This window comes from Miscanthus floridulus, chromosome 9 (genome assembly GCF_019320115.1).
Source record: "Miscanthus floridulus cultivar M001 chromosome 9, ASM1932011v1, whole genome shotgun sequence".
NCBI lineage: Eukaryota > Viridiplantae > Streptophyta > Magnoliopsida > Poales > Poaceae > Miscanthus > Miscanthus floridulus.
The window spans coordinates 59,475,556-59,480,081 of record NC_089588.1 but is presented as its reverse complement, the minus strand read 5'-3'; the positions used below and the strand labels follow the sequence as shown (position 1 = coordinate 59,480,081).

At 37.2% G+C, this 4,526-nt stretch overlaps 1 non-coding gene across 1 annotated transcript; it reads right to left on the bottom strand.

Annotated features, from left to right (window-relative positions):
* Window positions 1-203: 203 nt before the first annotated feature.
* Window positions 204-312, bottom strand: LOC136484495 (small nucleolar RNA R71). Its single transcript, XR_010766016.1, has one exon. It is a non-coding gene; the product is annotated as a small nucleolar RNA R71 (small nucleolar RNA).
* Between the last annotated feature and the right edge of the window lie 4,214 nt (window positions 313-4,526).

Genomic DNA, 4,526 nt, shown 5'->3' with positions numbered 1-4,526 from the left:
CGTATCTCCAACACTTCATCGAGCTCTGCGACACAATCATCATTAAGGACATTGAGCCCACAAGCATCAGGCTTCGCTTGTTTCCCTTTTCCCTTTCGGGAAAGGTGAAATAGTAGTTCTATAAGGAGAAGGAAGCTGTCAAGACATGGGACAAGTGTTCCACGACATTCCTCACCAAATTCTTCCCCATGGGCAAAACCAATGCCCTGAGGGGATGAATCTCTAGCTTCTAGCAGATCGCCACTGAAATCCATTCCCGAGGCATGGGAAAGGCTGCAGGACTACATTCAAGCATGCCCACACCACTGGGATTGAAAATTGGTTAGTGCTTCAAAATTTTTATGATGGATTAACAATCATATCTAGGGGCCACATCGATGCAGCTGCCGGAGGCACTTTCCTTTCCCTCACCATTGGTGGAGCTATGGCTCTCATCAATAAAATGGTGGCAAATCAAAGCTGGGGGAGGAAAGGAAAACACAAAAAGGAATGCATACCGTGAAGGAGACGGACATGATTTCCGCTAAAATAGATTTATTAATGAAAAGACTAGAGGAACGGGCCCAAAAAAAGACGCCATGGTGGGCACTGTCTAGGCCATTCACTCACACATGATGTGTGAAGTTTGTGGGAACATTGGCCATTCGGGGAACTGATTTCCCTGAAACCCGCAAAGAAGTTGCCTTCATCAACAACGAGTTTCGCCAACCAGGTAATAACGGGTGGAACAACCAATCCCGCCACACAAGGTAATTCGAAACTTCAACTACTAATTATAATTCGAATCAACCTTCCTTCAAAGACTTGGTTTTAGGCTAAGTTAAAATTACTAAAACGTTGATTGTATAATGATAAAATGTTAGAGAAATTCAACTCTCAAATTGAAAGTTTATCCTCCATAGTGAAAAATCAATTAAGTTTAACAAAATGATAGAAACTCAAATTTCACAAATAGTTGCCGCCATTCCTGTCGATCATTTCGGGGAAAACCTCAGGGGCAACTTGAGAAGTCCCTCAAAAATGTTCATGCAGCTGTAGATCAATGAAGGCGAAAAACTCTTTCCTGACTATAAACGTCGAGCCCTTACCGAAGGTAAATCAGTAGTTATCTTAAAATTTTAAAATTTGAAATAAATTTATGCTTCAAAATTCAAAATTCAAAATTTTGCCTCATAATAAAAATTTTTAAATAATAATAATTATTATTATAATAAATTTTTTGAATCTCTAGTTCACCTTTCAATGCCTTCGCTTCCGTTGGATGAATCTTGGTTATCCTTCCTTGCTCTACACAAGTATGTTTTGATTTGAAATATGGTTTCTAATCAATTCATACTTTCATAGGCTTTTTAAATTAAGCATAGTGCTTAGGTTAATTAGCCTACCTTGGTCAAACAAAACTTAAAGTCTAGTTTGATCATTGAATCAAAACTGCTGAGTATAGATTTTGGTTGGGTATTTAGACTAACCCCTGTAGGAAAACAATCAAATCCATAAGGGTAAGTCATGGACAGAGACAAGGTCAAAACCTTTTGGTGAACCCAAAATAATATAGCATGAATAATAAATAGCTATAATAAAAAATCCTCAAGTTTTTGCCTCTGCAATATAATAAAAGTAGCTGAAGGACCGTAGGCAACAAACTAGCTTGGGGGAGGACCCCCGCAGAGGTAAGTAGTATCTTTCATTTTCCGCATTTAAATTTTTTGCATTAATTATTTTCTGCATTTATTTAATTATTAGCATTTAAAAAATGAAAAAGGAAAAATATAAAATCAAAAAAAAGTTATATGATAAAAACAACAAAAAACAATTATTCCACTCTCATATGTGATTTAAGAATATTTAGTTTCTCTCTTGTTGAAATGATGAATAGTTGTTCTATCTATAATTCATCTGTACCTAGGCTGTAACTTAGTATTGCCCAAGATTTAAGTTTGTTGGCTAAAAATGTCTCATCCTAAAAGCTTGACACTTAGTGGGTTGCAAAAGCATGATCCTTTTCTAAGTTATTGCAAGTTATGATATGGTAAATAGAATATGCTAATGACTTTATTCTAAGAGAAACTTGACATCCTGGAGTTTTCATCTTAAAAATGCTAAAATCAAAGGTTCCTCAATGATTATGAATTCCTACCACTGGCCATATGACATGATTCAAATAGCAAACCTTAGTCATATGCTACTTACATTCATATTGAGTTTTGATCAAATATTTGTGACCCTTGTAGAGATTCTAGTCATGCACCCATGATCAAGACTCACTTACACCCACAAATAAAATGCTGACTCTTACACTAAGAGTTATGCAAAAACATGTTTTCTGTCCACCTAAAATAAAAACTCCATTCATTTGTCATGAGTCTTTCTCTCCAAAGTTTTTATATGTCAAAAAGAGTATGGGGCTATACTAAAAAAAGAGAACATATGAAGCTCTCAAAATAGCAAAAGAAAAGAAGAAAAATAATGGAACACATGAAGGTTCCAAAGTATTGAAAAAAGAGAGATAGCCCATACTTCTAAGGCAATTATTCAAAAGTGAGAAAGTCATGATCAAAGGAGTATAAAAAATATTAGGAATCACTTTTATATTCCACACACTTGCACATCTTGATCAAAGTGTATGACTTGCATCTCCTTGAATCCAGTTTTTGACTTCGCAATATATGTGATGTAAGTATGCCTCTCATTCATACCTACCTAAAACTCTACTCAAAGCTTTTTAGAGATAGGATGAAAAGAAGGCAAAACAAATGCCTTGGTAAAGATCATACACATTGAGGAATCGAGTGAATCATTTGAGGAACTTACATTTTATTTTTGCAAAACTCATAAAACTTACGGATTAAGTTAAAAGAATGAATGATTGGTAATTCTATTAAATCTGTTCTATCTTGCAACCGCCTAAGACTAGAAAAAGCAATAAACCCCATAGGGATTAAGTTAAAAGGGTGGATAGAATGCCAAACTTATTTAAATTGAGGAAGGATACTTTGTTATAAGCATGACACTTATGAATTATATTCGTCATTGTAGCAACTACTGTTCAACAACCAATAACTTAGCTATTTTCTAGGGACGAGCAAAGGTTAAGCTTGGGGGCGCTTGTTGGCGGTCTCTATCGATCAAATATTATCACCAAATAAGTCACAAAAAGAGGAGAAATTAGCAATCTTAATCACATATGCGATTATTGTTAATCAAGTTCCACATGTATTTGGAGAACATTATTTTGTAGGTCACAAAAACAAATACATGGAATAATTCACTAAAAGGTGCTTTTCGACGCTGATTTGCTCAAATGAACAAGGGAGACGCTCATCAAATCATTTCAAATGAGGCAAAACCCCATGGGGAAGCAATCCTGGTCCAGCCCACGGCCTGCCAGGTGAAGGCGGTGGCAAGAGGCCACGATCAAGGAGCGACCGACCCCTAGGGGCACCCGACCCCTTGAAGGTGCTACTCAACCCTTCCTTGCTGTGGCGGTGGCATGGAGCCATGCTAAGGCAGTGGGAGTCAGTCCTCACACCAATTATAGCTCATAGCATCGCCTATGCTTCTGTATAAGTAGAGGGGTACCTCCCCTCTTTAAAGACACACCACATTGAGCAACACCTCACTCTCTACTCTCTTTAGTTTTACCTTTTAGTTGTATTAGAGCAAGGTAAAGCTACCTTGGAGGGCTTGGATCCTTGGAAGAAGAGATTTTTGGTATGAATATAAATATGGGTTCTTCCAAAGTCATGTCTTCACTTTATTATAGTCATACTTATGAACTAGAGTATAGTTATAGTATTATGATTTTGATATTTGAACTAGTGCAGATATTATGTGTCATGAGAATAGCACACTTAACTTTATGCTTAAACAATCATATAACTTATATAATCGGAATTAGAGCTAAGTTGAGGTGGTGGTTCATCGTGCCATCAGGTGTGCCCATGTTCTTTACCTATCGATCCGTAGGGTCGAGGACTCGAGGGGATTTGGGTAGTTTCTGTATACGCAAGTATGGTGCTTGGGTATGGAGAGATAGGTGAATGCATTGTCCTTTTCTCTGGTTTTGGGGTAGGTGGTAGGTGGTGATAGCCTTGTCCGTCCTTCATAATCCCCCACGTTCATTTAGGGTGTTGGAGTCTAAATTTTCACATGAGGTTGCTGGCAGACTAGTACTCGGTGGCCTCCTAACCTGCTTTACACTTAGCCCTAAAACTAATTATGTAATTTGTATGATTATCAACTAATCTTTGTATGGCTACACTAGACCAATGCCTGCTCAACTTAGGATTATTCTTTTATCCTTTCTGTTCTATTTTATCCTTTGAGGAATGCCAAGTGTGTGTCCACTATCTTGGAATTACTATTCTTACCCCTATATAAGCATTGGTGTACTTGCAAGCAAATGCCTTCCTTTGGAAAAATATAAATAATGATACCCTGAATACTTCTAGGTGTAATGCTTCAATGATAGCTCCATGCGCTCACGGATAAATATCTAAAATTGTTGAGGAACTATCAAGGCTATT